General features: G+C 31.8%; 1 long non-coding RNA gene and 1 pseudogene across 1 annotated transcript; both read right to left on the reverse strand.

Moving 5' to 3' along the window:
* Positions 1–7,153: 7,153 nt before the first annotated feature.
* LOC110672413 (uncharacterized) lies at positions 7,154–8,566 on the reverse strand. The gene is made up of 3 exons (XR_009143583.1): positions 8,378–8,566; positions 8,113–8,281; positions 7,154–7,776 (listed from the first exon to the last, which is right to left on the reverse strand). It is a non-coding gene; the product is annotated as an uncharacterized LOC110672413 (long non-coding RNA).
* Positions 8,567–10,175: 1,609 nt separating this feature from the next.
* Positions 10,176–17,918, reverse strand: LOC110672418 (putative disease resistance protein RGA3; annotated as a pseudogene).
* Positions 17,919–19,837: the final 1,919 nt, after the last annotated feature.

Genomic DNA, 19,837 nt, shown 5'->3' on the forward strand with positions numbered 1-19,837 from the left:
ACACTCAAGAGTATGGTATCGACTATGAAGAAACTTTTGCTCCAGTGGCCCGATTAACATCTATTCGCGATCTCTTAGCTATTCTTTGCAGTTCGTAAATGAAAACTTTTCCAAATGGATGTCAAAAATGCTTTTCTTCATGGTGATTTAATAGAAGAGGTTTATATGCTTCCTCCTCCTGGTTATCATTCTCCTCATAAGGTTTGCAAACTTCGGTGAGCCTTATATGGATTAAAACAAGCTCCCAGGGCCTGGTTTGCCAAATTTAGTTCCACTCTTGCTCAATTTGGTTTTCTCTATAGTCCACATGATTCTGCATTATTCACTCGCCGAGCGGTGGTATTGTTCTTCTGTTGCTTTATGTTGATGATATGATAATAACAGAGATGATTCATCCGTATTTTAGAGTTACAACATTATCTCAATCAACATTTTGAAATGAAAGACCTGGGTTCTCTCAGCTATTTTTTGGGTCTTGAAGTTTCTCAAAATTCTGATGGCTATTATCTATCTCAAGCCAAGTATGCATCCGACTTACTTTCTCGGCGAGCATCATCGATAGCAAAAGCAAGATCAACCCCATTGGAGCTCAATTGCAAACTCACACCTCTTGATGGCACTCCTCTTGATGATCCTACTTTATATCGACGACTTGTCGAGTCTTGTTTATCTCACGATTACTCGACTGATATTTCCTATCTTTGTTCATCCGTCACCGGTTTATGTTTGCTCCTCGCTCAACTCATTTCTCTGCAGTACTTCGAATCCTTCGTTATATCAAAGGCACTCTTTATCATGCATTGCACTTTTCTGCAAACTCCTACCTAGTAATATCTTGCTACTCACGATCTTGATTGGTGGTGATCCGCCGATCGTCGCTCTACAACCAGTTATTGTTTCTTCTTGGGTAATTCTCTTATCTCTTGGCGTAGCAAAAGCAAAGCTGTTGTTGCACGTTCTAGCACGTAATCGAATATCGTGCTCTTCCGATGCTACATCTGAATTACTTTGGTTACGGTGGTTATTAACTGATTTGGGTGTCACTCATTCTTCTGCCACAATGCTTCATTGCGATAATAGAAGTGCCATACAGATTTCTCATAATGATGTATTTCATGAGCGTACCAAACACATCGAAATTGATTGTCATTTTGTACGTCATCATGTTGCTCATGGCACCATATGTTTGATTCCTGTCTCCTCTGTCAGCCAAACCGCTGATATATTCACCAAAACGCATTCTCCCACTCGCTTTCAGGATCTCTTAAGCAAACTCAAGTTGGCACCTGTGCTACCACCTTGAGTTTGAGGGGGGGTGTTAGCATAATTACAGCAATTAGCATGATTATAGGAGATTTGTGTAGCATAATTACAGCAATTAGCATAATTATAGGAGATTTGTGTAGCATAATTATAGCAATTATTATTCTTGTCCAAATTAGTTCATATTCTCATGTATAAATAGATGTAATATCTCTGTAAATGAGACACAGACAAATATACAATCCTTTCTTTCATTACTTGTATTCTTTCTTTTAACACTTTAATTAAAGATCTAAATGCCTTTATTTCATTTCTACTCAAACAATAAATTCCTTTCTTTGTGCTTACGAAGCATTTCCCCCATTAATCTCGAATCAGTTTTTGCGTAGCAAGACTATGTCTCCTTCTATTCTTTGCGTAAAGCCATCAAATGATATACTTAATGATACCTTTTCCTTTAGAAGGTTGCAAGCATTTGGCTTAGTTATGGCTAGAAACGAGCTTTTATGCTTTATTCTTTGTTTCTGATAGAAAGCAATGGAAAGAATAAAAGATGCAAATCCTTTAATATGAATGTTTGGACTTTAGCAGTGAAATGACCACTTTGATTGCTAAAGAAATGTAGCTTCTTTGCTTTATAAAGAATTAATTAATCATGGGCTTTTATAAAGAATGTAGGATTTACTATAACCTTCAGCTTCTCTTTTCTTCAAATTCTTCATTACTACAAAAGCTCTCTTAATCACTCCTTGCCTAAAAATAATAAATTTTAATCAAATGAAAGAAAATAAATTGTAAGTTAATTACTCTAAAAAAATTCTTAAAAAAATTAAATGAAGACCAAAATATTACTATTTTTTTTCGCTTCTCAAATAACAGAAAATAAATACATTTTTCTTTATATTTTTAATTTTTCACATATCAAAACAAACAGACAAAATAATGAATAATAAAAAAAATTTTACTTCTCTCATTTTTCCATCCTTTTCCCATTATGTATTCAAGCATTCATTAGTATGAATGTGATTTTTGGGTACAATGGTTAGTCAGAGTTGCATTAGTTGCGCCAATAAATTAACTGCTTTATGATAAAGATGGAGAAAAATTATAAAACATTAAAAAAATCAATCTTTTTATTTAATTAATATTTCTTTTTTATGTAAATAATACAAGGTATTATTTTTCCTTTTTTTTTTTTGCCTTTCTAAATTATAGTTAATGCATGATTGATTTAATCATTATCTAAAAATATGTGGTTACTGAATCAAAACTTAATTGATTAATTAGTAGTTGATATGTAATATATTATATTAGATTATTATTTATCAAATTACTTACTGAAAAATTTTTGCTTATACCTTAGTGTATATGTCTATCTAACTAGAATTAAAATTCTCTCTTTTTTTTTTAAATCAAATTGTAGAGATAAAAAGATTTTGAAATAATTTAAATTCACTTGAATTAAAATGATTTATAATTCATATTTATTTACATAAATAAATTATTTAAATTTAAATAATTTATAAAATTAAGAGTATTTTACGACCCGCGTATATATATACACACATATATAATACAAAATTGTCTTGTTTAAATTAATATGATTAATTTGAATTTAGTCTAAAAATTTAATATTTTATAAAATTTAGCTTTTAAAAATTTAATATTTTAATTCAAAATTACTCAAAAAATTTAATTTAAACTGTAACACCCCCATTTGCATAGCCTGGTATATTTCACTATTCCGATGACCGGTGTCGGTCCGGATAATTAAGGGGATTAGAACCATACTTAAGACAACTAAATAAGCCATAAATACAAATAATTAGTAATTGCCAATTAAATATACTTAACAAATAAGCCCAAGTCAATAAATCGAAGTGAATTTAATCAAACCAAAACTTTTTCTATTTAGTTCAATTCAACTTAACCCTTATTTTAATTTGATTTGGCTAATATTATTTTTTTTTGGAAGGAAGATCATTTCATTAATTGTAAAAAGAATACTATAATGAAGTATATATCAATATATTATTTTGGCACAAATGATATTAACCATTTATACAAAAAAATAATAATAATTTCACAATTCTGCTTGAGTTGGCGCATCATAGTATGACAAAGCATAAAATTTATGTTTAGCCACATAGCAGAAATACATTTCACTAGATGCGAGCCACTGTATAATACTTTTTGAAGTTTTTCTACGAGTCCAATCGGAGGAACTTTAAATTTGGATTTTCCATTGGAAAAAAGATATACACCTCTTTGTACAATCATATCCAACTGTTGCGTATGGAACCCATAAGTTTACACATCGTTAAAAATAGTATAAAACGATATCGTCCCATAGATATTATTTTTTACAACAAAACTGTGATTGTTTTAATTATTTAGACTTTTGAGATTGATGGAATAATAAAACGAGCAATATCACAACAAAAAGAATGAAAATGAAAAATCTAGTAACTTAGGCACGTAAATCAGAATTGAACTTCATAATCCATGAAAAGAAAATGAAGACTAATATTACACAACAAAAAGAATAAGATGGATAGAAGCATGACCGACGAATGGATTCAGCATCATGTGATTCCTCATGCTTTGTATTATTCATATATATATCCATTATCATGTCACTTGCCAATAACACAAAGCAGAAAGAAATTTCCTGCAAAAGTTATCATGAAGGAAATAAATTCCCAATTATTAACAGAAGAAAAAAAAAGGAAAATGGATCCGATCCTCTGCATATTTGATGGTAGATAGAAAACAAATAATGACAGAAAGATGCTTACAGGCTCGATGTTACTACTGCTGATTTCCAATGGAATGGAGTAGCCAAATTATTAGCCAAATGGTTAGTACTGATGGTAGAGATTGGAGTAATTTATTTTTTAGTATTGATAGCATATTTTTGGAGTAATTTATGTGTATTATTATTATTATTATTATTTGGAATGTCAAGATAGACTCCTTTATATATAATTAAGCAAAACTAATAAAGCTATGTAGTAATAAATAATATAAAATTTTAGGTGTAAATAGACTATAGAAAGTTATCAACAAAATATATGCTCAATCTCAACAAAATCGGATAAATTTCAACAATTATCATTGAACTTATATAGTCGTAACACTACAGTTCTTTAACTTTAAAATGTAACATAAAACCCCATAAACTATCAAATTTTATACAGTAAAATCACTCTGACTTTCAATTACTAATTTTTCAGTTAGAAACTGATGTGAATAGCTCCCGCATGGCACTTAGTCAATATTTCTCTTTCTTCTCTTATGTAAAGTGTAAAATTATTCTCTTTACACATGAAAAATTATTCTGTCTATAGAGAGAAAAATGACTCAACTTACACATGGCTTAAGAGAGAAAAGAGAAATACTGATTAAACTCCATGCTAGAACTGTCCAGGTCAGCGTCTAACTGAAAAACTAATAATTGGAGGTTAGAAGGATTTTATTGTGCAAAATTTGAAAGTTAATGGGATTTTATGTTACATTTTTAAAATGAGGAACTGTAATATTACAATTAAATAAGTTTAGGGACAGTTATCAAAATTTATCCCAACAAAATCAATCATACTAATAACACAAAAATTTTTACATGGAGAAACTCTTCAAATTAAATGGGAAAAACAATGGGACTTTTTCTCCACTATTATAAAAGTAAGGTTACAAACACCTCATCCAAATTCTCACTATAGCAATACAAATTAATCTCAATAACAATGATATTATTAAAAAAAAAAAAGAAAAGAAAATGTAGAAAAGTGCAGAATTTAACTAAATAGCACATTATTGTTTTGGAAACTATTTTGGGTTTGGAGAGCTCCAATCCATAATCCAACCACACAGAATGAAAATTGAAGTGAGATTACTTATATTAATAAAACTAGGAAAAACTTAGCATGAATAAATCCAGCTAAACCCAAACCAGCAGTTTTCCCCAAGATTCTCAACTTAGGATATAGCATGCTAAGTGAAAAAACTTGGAGAAGCATACATCTCAACACAGATCTAAAAAGAAACATCACAAAATAGAGTTCCAAAAGCAAAACAAAAAGCAAGCATAGCAGGCCAAAACCCAAACCAACATCATTGGTACAAAAAAATCAATCCTAAACAAATTAGCTTGAATTGGACCACAATTGACTTTTCAATTGTCAATGTAACACCCCTAATTTTTAAATAATTATTTTATATGTCAATATAAATATTTTAGTCTAACCCTTAGTGTTGTGGGCTTTGCGTAAGTACTTTCATTTCGTGGCATTTCGATCATCGCCAGAATTTGCAATTTCGGACCGAGCAGATAAGCCGCCGGAATTACTTCGGAACCGAGTCAAAGTTATATGCTACCCCACCATTTTCAGACGCTCCAGACGTGTTCCAAGCATCAGAATTGACATAAGTAAACCCGAACTTCGAGTTTCTTCAATTTTATAGTGCTAGATTTAGAATAAAATTTCATAAAATATTCTTGGGTAGCTAGAAAATTATAATTCCTTCTGTGTTACCTCTATAATGTTGCTAAGGACCACGGGGCAAAATTTTAGAATTTTTAGAGCTCATTTGGATAGTTTTTGCAAAAAGAGTTAGTTGTAGGGACTAAATTGTAATTTTCTAAAATTATGGTTATTGACTGTTTGGATGGGCCCAAGAGGGGCCATGTGATGTGATTGAGTTGTAGTTGTGAGACTTGTGGATATAAAAGTATCTTTTGAACCCTTTTGCATGTTGGATAGGTTCTAAGTATAGCAGAAACTTTGCCGAATTTTTGACATAACTTATAGTGTCTTTAGTTTTTTTTAAGCTTGTATTAAGTCAATTGTATTAAATAATTATAATGTAATTATCAAGTGAGCTGGGATAGCCTTCCTCCTCCGCCCAACCACCACAGTGACCTTTATTTACGTTTGTGAGTAAAATATTGATTTTAATTATAATTTCAATATTATTATATATTCAGACATGCCCATGCATCACTTATAAATATATATTTATGTAGTTAAATACTAGGCACGTTTTATATTACATTTTTATTTGATAAAATATTATGAGTGTTATTTTATGGTAATTTGGAGCAGTGTGCATGTGTTGGCGTATGTGTGGTGTGTGATATTGAATATGAACCAGACGGGTAGATGCGACTGGAGTTTGACCCGCTGGGACTCGATCTTTTTATAGATAAGTAGGGGTAGGCACGGCTCGAGATGATCTCGCTAGCCTCCACATTTGGTCTATTAAGAGAAAATTCAGCTTGAGATGTACTCACTGGCAGAGGTTGGATTAAGAGAGCTGTACAGAGGATCAGCTCTCATATATGTACTGTTTGAATATTATATGGGTGTGTAAGCATTTCAAATTACGTTTTTGTTGTTTATGATGTGATTTGTATAAAAACTATGAAAGTATTGCATTCCACTCTTTAGGATGCATTAACTTTAGAAATTGTACTTAAAATCGATATTTTACTTTCTGAGTCAAACAGTCACACCTGTTCACCTATTTTTTCAGGATACAGGAGGCCCTTTATTGAGTTTAACCTGCTCTCTTCTTCGCAGGTCTATTATCGACATTTAATTGTATTTTGTTCTTTTATTCTGTTCTAGAACTCCACGTATTATTATTATTAATGATGTACTCATTTGGATTTGTTTTGTATGTATCAACTGGAATTGTAAGCATGATAAATGAGTATGCGTGGATGATTATTGGGTTGAATGAGAGAGCTGAGCTGTTATTTAAAATAGTATTATTATAAGTATGTGGAGGGTGAGCTAAGCTTCCCAAATTATTATATATATTGTGCATACAGGTAGGGTGAGTCAAAAACTCCCTGTTGGATGGTCCATGTTATGGCAGGTTGGTTTCTTGAAACTAAGCTCAATGGCAGGATTATGTCCAGTTGATTTCTTGAAACTAAGCTTAATATGGGCCTTAAGATTGGGTTAAGGAATAGTTAGACTTACTACGGGCCTTGGGAGTTTTAGGATGGCTTAGGTCCTAGTGCCGATCCGGCCCATAAGTTGGGTCGTGACAGTCAAGTTGACGAAGTCTACTCATATAGCCCAAAACCCAGAATTTTCTTCTCCCTCTTTGCTCTGTTCCTCTCTCTGTACTCTCCTCATTTTCGTCTCACACAATTCTTGTCTCTGCACCCATGAATAGCCAACAGAGGTGAGCAACACATCTCTCAAGGCAGAGACGTCAATCTTAGGCATCTCCAAATCTCTAATTATTGAAGAGAAGTGAGATTCTGCAGTCCATCTGGCAGTAAAGATTCGGGTTCCTCTATTTGATAAATCAAGAGTTTCTTCATTTCAGAGAGAGGAGAAATGATTGAGAAAGAAGAAAAAGAAAAGAAACAAAACTCCAAGCATATGGCATAACACTAAATTTTTCTACTTGCAATATATTTGGAAAATCAGCAAGATTGTGACTGTAACTCTGGAGCTTCTCATATCTTGTTTTGTTCTTTAACCACCATTCTTTCTACATGAGAGAAAATGGAGAGAATAAACATAATATGTATAATTAGATGATTGAATCGAGAAACTACCTTCCAAGTTTCCGTTGCACTATTTCCAGATTTCAATTTATTACTCGGAATTTTCAGAGATGTGGACAAGTGAAATTTTATGCAAAATTCTTAAAATCCAGCACAATTAGATCACTGATGATCACATCGACTTGAATACGCACCAAAGTTCCCAGGAAAAGGTAACCGAGTTGGGAAATTTGTGAGATGAGAGAGATAAATAAGGTTCCTCAATGAGTTAGAAGTTCTGCTGTAGAACTTTTAAACGTTTTACCGAGAAGGACGAGTACCTGCGTATGAATCTTCTGGCAGCGGATTTTATTGTAAAGAATACAATGGATAGAAGCATGAACTGCTCAAAACTTTCCAATTTATCAGAATTTGTTCAACACGTTCCAATTATTCATACATATCCATTATCATGTCACTTGCCAAGAACACAAAGCACAAAGAAATTCGCTGCAAAATTTATCATAAAGGAAATAAATTCCCAATTATTAAAAGAAGAAAAAAAAAAAAAAAAGGAAATGGATACTCTGCATATTTGATGCTTACAACTCGATGTTAGTACTGCTGATTTCGAATGGTATAGAGTAGTTGTTGCCAAGGCCCCATACTCGACTTGGGAAGATGACGGAGATACTGTTGATTGCTTTTTAGCTTTCCAACAGATAAGAGAAGAATCAAGAAAGATGCAATAGCCTGTAATAGACTTGCGAGTGTCAAGACATCCAACCCAATCTGAGTTACAATCTGAGTTACTAAAAGCTTTTAATTGTAACTCAGAATTAGCTGGAAAAAATAAAGCAGTATCAGGAGAACCTTTTATATAATGATTTTTATAATGTTATAAACAATTTTTATAATGTTATAAACACTTTATTTTTTAAGTTTATAATATTCTCCTAATAATTGATTTATATTATATATTTTAGGTATAAAATTATTAATTTAAAGTTAAATTTTATTTATTTCATATACGTTGATCAATTATATATAGGTGTAGCAAAAAAAAGTAATAAAAAATTTCTTCCATTGATCTTTAAATAGAATCATACAAAAAATATAATATTTTAATAATTAAATACTTCACTTTAAAAAAGAATAAATATATGCGATTGAATAATTTTCTGCTTTTAGAAGGATATCCAATTTTTATTTTTAAATTTTATTAAATTTTTATAATTAAGTTTAATTTTATGGTTTTAAGTCTTTTACTAAATATATAAAATTAATTATATATTTTATAAGTATGAGATATTAATTGTATATTTTTATAAATGTAATTGGAATCTCTCTTATTAATTTGTAATGATAAATTATTAATATTATTTTTGTTGGCATTCAATTTTCCGTTGATTTTGATTCTGCTAATGTATGGATTTGTAATTTTATTTTTCATTTAGTAAAATCGTAATACTTGTTCACTTAATACGTTTTTCATATAATTTTTTTAATTTTACAAAAAGAGTCCTATTTATTTTAAAATTAAATTAAATCAATTGTTTGTCCAATCAAGATAAGGGATATTAAATAATTTCATATGTAGAACTTTGCATCCTTCACTTTGGTTTAATGATATATTTATTTAAAAAATATTAATTACAAAAGATGGAGAAAATTGATAAACGACAAAAATAAAAATCAAACATTTTCTTTAAAGATGGAGAAAATTTTAATTAATAAGGAAAAAAAATAAATAACAAAAATTCTAATCCATAAATAGAGATATTTATAATGTGATTTTTAAAAAATGATTTTTTTTTTCTTCAATGAGAAGAAAAATAGCCTTAAGCTATGCAATCTTGAAGCTACTTTTCTTATGTCTTTAATGAAAATTCTATTTTTTCATGAAATTATAGAGGTAAAACGATTTTGAAATAATTTAATTTTCTTGACTTAAAACGATTTATAATTCATATAAAATTTTAAATTATATATATACATATATATATAACCAATACAAAATTGGCTCGTTTATATTAATTTCATTAATTTGAACATAGATTGAAAAATAAATAAATAAATAAAAAATTAAGCTTTTAAAAATTTAATATTTTTTAAAATTTTGGTTTTTCAAAATTTAATATTGCTTTGTTCACATTGAATTAATGCTTTCATACTTGATTTAATAATATTTTTATATGTTCAATTTAATATAAAAATAAATTTTTGAGTAACATATTTGAAGTAATATATATATATATAAAAGGTATGTAGGAATAAATAATATAAAATTTTAGGTATAAATAGACTATGAAAAGTTATCAAACGAAAAAATATGCTAATCACAACAAAATCAATCATACTAAGAACGCAAAGATTTTTTACGTGGAAAACCTCTTTGAAGAGGAAAAACCACGGGACTTTTACGTCCACCAAAGATCTCCACTATGATAAAAATAAGATTACAAATGTCTCATCCAAATTCTCATAGCAGCTACACAAATTAATCTAAACAACAACGAGAGATTAAACATAAGAGAAAATGTAGAAAAGTGCATGATTTCACCATACAGAATGTAGATCCAAGTGTTCTCTATCTGCTGTCCACAAATCAGCCTGAATTGGACCACAATTGACTTTCCGATTGTCAAGTTGATCAAGTCTGCTCTGCTCATATAGCCTAAAGCTCATAATTTTCCTCTCCTCATGTTCCTCTCAATCAATTCTTGTCTCTACACCCACCAATAGCCAACAGAGGTGAGGTAACACATCGCTCAAGGCAAAGACGCCGATCTTGAGCATCCCCAAATCTCTAATTATTAAGAGAAGTGAGATTCCGCAGTCCATCTAGCAGTAGAGATTCGAGTTCTTCTATGTGGCAAATCAGAGCTTCTTCAAATCAGAGAGAGGAGGAATGATCGAGGAAGAAGAAAAAGAAAAGCAACAAGACTCCAAGAATATGACATATCTAATATATTTGGAAAAGCATAGCCAGGTTGTAATTGTAGCACTGGAGCTCCTCATTTCTTGTTTTGTTCTGTAACCACCATTCTTTCTACATGAGAGAATAAACATAAAAATAAATAATTAGATGATTGAATCAAGAAACTATCTTCTAAGTTTCCTTTGCACTAGTTCCAGATTTCAATTTATTACTTGGAATTTTCAGAGATGTGGACAATGTGAAATTCCATGTAAATTTCTTAAAATCCAGCAAAACTATATCACTGATGATCAAATTGACTTGAATATGCACCAAAATTCCCTGGAAAAGAAACCAAAGTTGAGAAATTAGTGAAATGAGAAAGATAAATAAGGTTCCTCAGTGAGTTAGAAGTTCAAGATCGAAGGACAAGTACCTGTGTATGAATCTTCTTGAAGTAGACTCTATTCCAAAGAATACTATGGATAGAAGCATGACCTGCTAACGCACTCAGCACCGTTTGCATTTGTTCAACACTTCCCAATTTATTAGAATTTCAGGGATGTAAAAAACCAGTAATCGTGGGACTCCTCTTTCTGCCAGTTTATTGCTCTTTTCCCAAGGAATAGAGTTGCTAAATTTGTGGTGCATGGAATACTTATCCTTCACACTATTCTGTGCAAATAGAATCAGAGAGTGAAAATTTTCTCCTATAAGTTCAGAAAAAAAAATAAGTCAAATTTGTGAATTGAAGAGAAGAATATACTTCATTTTCCTGTGCATTTATTTCTTTCCCAATCAAGTTGAACATTTGGGATGTGAGAAATGAAATGCCAATTTCCACATCTTTCTTGCAACTGGGGACAACCAATGATTAACAACTGTAGCAGTCTTCTTCTTTTCACCTTTGAAAAATGACTCATGTCATCAGTCCAATTGAATAGGTAAATGCACAGGGAAATGATGAGTTACTAAAGACATGTCTGATTTCAGCAGGTTACATACATGGCTTGTGTTAGAGCAACCTGTTAAATCATCAGATTGTAGTCATTGTCTTGATATCTTCTCTGCTTCAATTTGTTAGAGAGAACTCACGCAAACAATTGCCAATTGTTCATGGAAGTGCGTGGAATCTGCAGAAAACTATCACAACAAAATAAAGTTTAAATGACTGACCAGGATAGGTGGTGAGGTTTGTTTAGCTATGCATTTTTGACAAGTTATCACACATCTGCTACCAGAAGAAATCTTTGCCTTCTACATAAGTGCTCCTAACAGTTAGACACCCTCCAATACCCTCCAATAGCTTTTGAACATTTTGCAGTGACTAATACTGAGATCTTGAATGAATATAAACCTTTCTATTTTCATCCAGGAATCTCCCTATTTGAGAACCTCCATATTCTCAAGAGAAGTTGACTTTTGAATTAATAAGTCAAAAAGCATAGGCCAATTCCTGAAGAGAAAAATAAAATGAGTGCAGAAAGTGAAGAATATCTAACTAATGATCTCTAGATAACTGCAATGGAAGGAAACAAAAAAACATCATTAACATTGTTCAGCTGTTACGACTAAGGGATGGGATGAGCTAGATGAGTTGGCTGGGCTGGATAAGTTGACTTAGGTGGGCAATATTCTGTTATTTTGTAGCGGTTAGCATAAATAGGGGAAGAATGGCTGTAATTGGGCATTCCTAGAATCACTAACAAATGCAGAATACCTCTTTCTCTCTTCTTCTCTAATTCTAATCTCATCCCTTTCTATTTCTCTTCTCTCCCATTCTAATTCTCTCCTCACCCAGTACCTTTCTATCTCTTTCTCTCCCTATTTCTCTGTTTCAGCAATTGTGCAGGTCTGATATGTAACATCAGCTTACTTCTAATTCAGTGACTATGCCATAGTTTTCTTCAATTAAATATGATACAGGTATTGAATTCATACACTTATAATTGTCCAAGAAAAGGAATTCAGGAGAAGGATGAAGGCAGCAGAGAATATAGAGAGCATTTGTGGATAAATGAGATAGGTAATTTAATAATTGATGTGAGAAGCATCTGAATCCTTGACAAGTGTAGATAGGCACAGAAAAATGGCATCTTGAATTATACAGAGAGAAGCAGTGTAAAGAGTTACCTTCCAAGCTAACAAGAGCAAGAAGGTCTTGAGACCTCAAGCACCTCTGTCGAGATAACCACCTTTGAAGACTGAGAAGCAATTATCAGAAGGGAATCCAGCATCCTGCAAGAGGAAAAGGAGGTCATGGAGTTGGCGATGAATGTCTCCAACAACGACAACAGGGGAATCAGGAAGCAAAGCAAAAGTCATATGCAAGATTTCATCCAAAGACCAAAGTCAGAAGACATCCTGCAGCATGCATTTCGAACACAAGCATCCTGACATTTTTGCTGCTCCTTGCAAAGCCCATCTCCGCGAAGGCCTTTAAGGATGGCCATTTGATGCAGAACATACTCCAAAGGATTTTAGGAGTACATATTTTTTAGGAAGAAATATGGTAAATATAAATAGAGTTGTGATTGTGTACGCCTAAAGGATTTTAGGAGTACATATTTTTTAGGAAGAAATATGGTAAATATAAATAGAGTTGCGATTGTGTACTCCTAATTGGATTAGATTTGGATCCTTAATTCATGATTAGATATTTAGGGTTACACAAACATTACATATAGGCATAGTTACTTTCAGTTTTGCTATGACAATTACTTGAGATTAATACAACTTTGAGAATTAGTTCTCTTTACAAGGATTGTACCTTGTTTGTTCTTTATTCTTGTTCTACATCACCATTGCTATCAATCTCTTTCAATGAAATTGTTTTTTTAATAATTTGTCTAAAAATTATCATAAGCAAATAAATAAAGAATGGTTTATTACTAAGCCAATTACTAGAAGGCAAGAGTTCACGTGTTAATTAAAACACTAACAATCATTAAAGATAAAAGTAACCCAACAGAGACATGGATACCCTTGGATTTATATTTGATGTAATGCTTGAATGGTGGAGCAATAAAACACTAATAAGAATCAAAGATTTCATCATCATTACTATGCTTAAGCTTAGAAGGGATTTCATACTGGTTGCAAGTTGTCACCAAAATTTCCTATTCGTGCATGTCACCATATACAGAGTTAGAATTCTGCAGAAGAGGAAGATGCGAACAATGGTGGGGTCACAGCTGCAGTCTATGACCTTATACCTGCTTCAAGAATGCGAAGCAAATTCGTTTCTTCCTGCATACATAATTGTAGGGGGCATTATTTGAAGCTTGTTAATGGTTCATGAGGTTAGGATTTAAAGAAAATTTTGAAAAACAGTAGATTTCTCATGCTTGCAATTTTGAAGAAAATAAGCAATGGACATAAAGAAAGTTGCTTGCTTTAAAATCTTTTAAAAAGAATCCAAAGACTATATTACCTTGATATTTTATGTTGTATTCTTCAGAAAATGCTTGAAATGAAACAATGTTTTCGAATGGATTCAGCATCTTAGTATTTGTTGATGTGATTCCTCATTCTTGATAAGGCAGTATATGTCGGAATTAAAGTGGAAGTCCAGTGCAAAATTAATCCGACATATCCGTTATCATGTCACTTGTCAAGAACACAAAGCACAAGAAATTTGCTGCAAATTTTATTGTAAAGGAAAATAAATTCCCAATTATTAAAAGAAGGAAAAAAGGAAAATGAATACCCTGCCTATTTGATGGTTGATTGAAAAAAAATAATGGCATAAAGATACTTACAACTCGAAGTTAGTACTGCTGACTTCCAATGGTATAAAGTAGCCAAATTATTAGGTATCTAATCTTCATAACTTGTATCATTCCATTTCCTGTGTAAAATTTCTCCTATAAGTTCAGGAAAAAAAAAATTAAATAGAACGATTAAAGAGAAAAGCATCAACTTACAGAAGCTGTAGATATTTTTTCTTCGTCCTCTAGTAGATAGTGGCCCTCCCATTGAATTCTCTTCAAATCAACTTCAATATTTGGGATGTGAGAAATAAAAGGCCAATCCTCACCCTTTTTATCTGCACATCTTTCTATCAACAGGGGACAACCATGAATTGTCAATTCTCGTAAAGAGGTGAGGGAACGCATCCCTTGAGGCAGAGATGTTAATCTTGGGCACCTCTTAATCTCTAATTGTTGAAGAGAAGTGAGATTGTGCAGTCCATCTGGAGGTAGAAATTCGAGATCCTTAATGTCCCAAATAATGAGCTTCTTCAATTTAGAGAGAGGAGGAACGATTGAGGAAGAAGAAGAAGAAGTTGATGTTGTGAATATTTGCTGCACATGTTGCACGCTCATTTCCCTCAATTTTAAATATTCATCAAGAGATAGAAACTGAGGGATCAAACTCAAATTACGGCAACCATAACAAATGAATTGAGAAAGACAAGGAAATTGGAGTAGGTCTGGTGATAATACGGTAGTTGAATCATCACTATCATCTTCATACCTCTTCATCCGCCATCCTATCAGCTGAGGACAAGCGTTCAAATTTATAACCTTGAGGGATGGAAAGAATGATGTTGCTTGTCCCTCAATTTCTATGTATTCTAAATCATATAATCCCCAAATCTCTAACCTTTGAAGTGAAGGGATTTGATCCAGCGGTGGGAGATGCTGACATCTGCAATGCATTAACTCAATATTGACAAGATTTGTGAGGGAAGAAACCCAACTTGGAAACCTCGTGCCTCTGTAAAAATGCACCTTTAACTGTTTAAGATTAGGATGCGGTTGGAGATTTTGGAATGCCATTTCTTCACTTTGAACATTTGCATCATCAACTCGATCCGAATGTAAAAGCAATGATTGAAGAAGCGACTTGTCTTTCAAAATAGGATTTATTATCCCATTTTTCACATATCCCAATTTTCTAATTACAAGAAATCCTCTCAAATTGTTGAGGCTATTCAATTCATTTAATCCTCCAACATTCTTCGCCACTGAATTATCTTTTGCCACTTCAAACCATGTCAACGTTCGAAGTGAAGTCAATTGCCCAAGCCCACGTGGCATATGGGTCAAATTCGAACAGTAATCACAATACAAATGCCTAAGATTAATCAGTTTTTTAATATCTTTAGGCAGTTCCTTCAGTCTACTACAATCGGTGACATTTAGCATTTGTAAATTTTGTAGATTCGTAATAGAATTTGGAAGTAATACGATTTCATGGTTACCAGAAACATCAAGATATCTCAGATGTTTTAGTCTATTTATGGAATTGGATATTTTTTCAATCTTTGCCCGATTCACATCACACACCCATAACTCTCTACTTCCACCGGTACTATTAAAAAGAAGCGTTCTCAATTTTAGTGCATTGCTTAATCGAGCAGAAATTTGTTGGGATGAATTTAAGTAGAAGTCAAATGACACGTGACGGACACTTTAACCCACACTTTTTTCTTTAGAATTTATTATGCAAATGCCCTTCCCAGCAACTGAAGTTGCGAGGTCATGCATCAAATCATGCATTTTGCAACTTTTTACATTGCCTAATTCATCCCTCTCTACTTCCTGAAAAAATGACCTCCACCACAACTCTGTAAAATATTGTAGCCCAATGTCTTCATCACATAAACTTGAACTTGATGACTCAATGAACCCTTGGGCAGCCCAAAGATGAATCAATTTTTTCACATCAATCACATAATCTTTGGGAAATAATGCACAAAATGCAAAACAATGTTTCAAATGTGATGGCAGATGATCATAACTCAATTTAAGGGTTGGCAAAATGTCATTCTCATTCTGAGCTATCATAGAGAGTTCCTGTTGTAAGAAAACTAACCATTCAGTTTCTGGATTTTGAAGGCATAAAAAACTTGCAATTGTCTTTATTGCAAGGGGAACTCCAACACATTTACTAACAATCTCCTCCCCTGTTTTTTTAACACTTGAATCTTTTGGTTCTTGTCCTTTGAGAGCTACTCGAAGGAACAAAGACCAAGATTCAGTTGGAGATAAGCCTTCCAAAACGTAGGGTTCCACTGTGCTAGCTATATTTGCCACTTTTATAGAGCGAGTGGTTACTAATATTTTACTCCCGCCAGAACCACCCACTAATAATTTCTTCAAACTATCCCATCTTTCACGATTTTCATTCCATACATCATCCAACACTAGCATATATTTTTTTCCATTAATAATTTCTCCAAGGTGAGATTTCAATGCTTCTAGCTCAAGTTCTTCTGACTTTGTACCCTTTGCAGACTCTAAGATTTTTTTAACAATCATTTTCACATCAAAAGGATCTGATACACAAACCCACAACTTTACTTCAAAATGTTTACTAACTTGCTCATCATTGAATATTAATTGAGCAAGTGTAGTCTTCCCTAATCCCCCAATTCCAACAATTGAGAGAACTGAAACATTCTCTTCACTGTTGGAAGCCAACAGAGATTCTATAATTGCCTTTTTGTCACCCTCTCTCCCAATAACAACTTCAGGCACAGAGGATTCAGTTTGATCCCTGACCTTAGTTGTATAACCCCTCTCCTCATTGTGAACCTCTAAGTTGAATGATTCTGCATCAGCATGTATCTCAAGTAATCTCTTCCTAATTGCCTTGATTTTATGACCCATCTTAAAACCATAAACAAGCCGATTCGAAGAAGAAAAGAAAAGGCTTACCTCCTTTGTCATTCTATTTCCAGTCATCACTTGGCGCTGCAAAGCTTCAGTGGCAAAGTCATCTATTAAGTCATCAGCATCATAAACAATTTCTTGAAGCTTTCCAAGCCAATCTTTGACTTGTTCGTTTAGGGCCGCCTTCTTCTCAGCATCAAGAAGTACAGCCCGAATTCTGGAGACTGTGCATTCGAGTTTCTGAAGCTCATCTTTGACACCCCACCACACTTCAATCTCTTGCAGGGCTCGAGAACCCAGCTTCTTAATGATCTCCCCAGCAATATCAAAGAGTACTCCTTCGGCCATTCTGGGTATTTTCGTTAGGTGTTTTTGAGGTTGTGATAGGATGAAATGTTGCTGTGAAGATGATGGCAAAGCAATGCTAATATTTATAAGACACTCACGGAATGTTATTGCCTTGGAGGTGAAGTCTATGCGAATATGCCATGAGCACAGAAAGTAATTAGGGGGACCAGCGTGTAATTTGGAGCTCAAAATTCCTTAATTGTCATGCACTCTACCCTGAAATTCCTTGCTTTCCATGCTCATAAAGATAGCTAAAACATTAAAAATCTGCTCTACCAAGTCATGAACATCTTCAAGCAAATATTTGGCTTGTAATAAATTTATCTGTTGCCACTAATTAATTAATATATGTTAATCATCTACAATCTTAGGGTTCACATCCCACAGTCTCAGCGTGGAGAATGTACCTTTTTTTTGTACTTGTATTTAACAAATTTTTTAATTACTAACAAAGTAAAAGATTTTGTACATATCAAATTCAAATGAACTGGCATTATTTTATTTAACATATTTATTATTATTATTGATCAATGAAAATATTTTAAACTTAATCAATAATTAAAGGGAAGCGCTAATTTTATGATAAAAAATTCATTAGTACAATATGAGAAAACTGACCAGTGTGTATCTCATCACAATTTAAAAAATATTATTCTATTTAGTTTCACTCTGTCTTTAAATATATATACAAATCATAGATATGGCTTTGTTTAGAAAAAATCACTTACATGAAAAAAAAAACTTTAATTAAATTCTCACATAATCAAATTATTTTTGATATGATTTTAATTTCTTTCAAGATGATTTTTTTTTTTAAAAGTTGAAATGAATTGAATTCTTTCACCTATTAGGTTTCTAAATATGAGAATTGTCAAAAAAAAAAAATGAAATCAATTGAATTAAATTTTTATAAAAATTATAGTTTCCAAATAGGGTGTTAATTATGATAAAGTTATTGTGCAAATAGTTTAGCAGTCATGGTATAGAAAGTCAAAGATTCAATTATATTTGTGATTTATTTTTTAATAAATTTTAATAATTTGTGTTTTATTTTTGTAAGAGTTAATGTTACAAATAAAAATAAAATTATTGATGCATATTTTATGAAAATAATTTCTTAAAATTTAAAATTTATTATTTTATTTTCAATAGAAAGCGACACTAAAAAAGAAAAATAAATATATAAATAAATAAAGATCGTCCCCTAACATTAATTTTTAGTTTTGTCATTGGTCTCATATGTTTAGCCTTGAATGTAAGAGAATATATTAATATTCTACATGCATTTAGCACTTCTCTTCTCTTCTAAAGGTGTGTTAAACTCGGCTAATTTTTTTCAAATTTCAATCAAAATTAAATACTAATTAATTTTTTTTCTTCAATCATTGTGTTAGAAAATTCAATATTGGAATGACGAGCTCCTTTTTCACTATTTAAGTTTTTTTTTTTTCTTTTCATAAAAGCAAATTCTTCATCAACTTTAGAAAAAGAAAAACTTTAGGATCATTATTTTGTCTTTATGTTTGTTGGTAAATTCCTCTCTGTCTCCATGTATTAAAATTTTCTTTTTGTGGAGCACCATTCTTCTGTTTTTCAAAGCATTGGTTTCTACTCCCTCCTCCCTGCCTGCGTCTTCTCATTCTCTTTCGTCTCAACGCCACTAGCCAATATCCACCATCTCATTTTTTTTTTTTTATTTTATTAAATTTTAAAATTATAAATTTCAAGGTAATATATAGGAGAAAATAAAAATCTAACTGGGTTTATTCCTTCAATTATGACATACCCTATGCATCATGAGCTTTGATATAATAAATCGGAATTATTTTCAAAATCATAAGAAAAGAGAACAAATGATAAGGCCCACACACTTACTACGCCTAAGTAATAATTGCATGTCATTGGGACCAACAATATTAACTAGTCGAACTATTGCGCTAAATGCGAATAATCATTACAATTATATAATTAATATTTTAAATAACGAATACAAAAATATAATTTTATATCATATAATTCAATATTTTATCACTTAAAGTATAAAAAATTAATTTTCATTAAAATGGTATCCTGAACTATTCTTTAAAATGTTAATATTTTGTAAAAAATAAATAAAAACCTAATTAGGGGGAGATTCTTGAAAATATGATTTTTTTTTTATTTTAACTTTTATAT

Source organism: Hevea brasiliensis, chromosome 14 (genome assembly GCF_030052815.1).
Source record: "Hevea brasiliensis isolate MT/VB/25A 57/8 chromosome 14, ASM3005281v1, whole genome shotgun sequence".
Classification (NCBI taxonomy): Eukaryota; Viridiplantae; Streptophyta; class Magnoliopsida; order Malpighiales; family Euphorbiaceae; genus Hevea; species Hevea brasiliensis.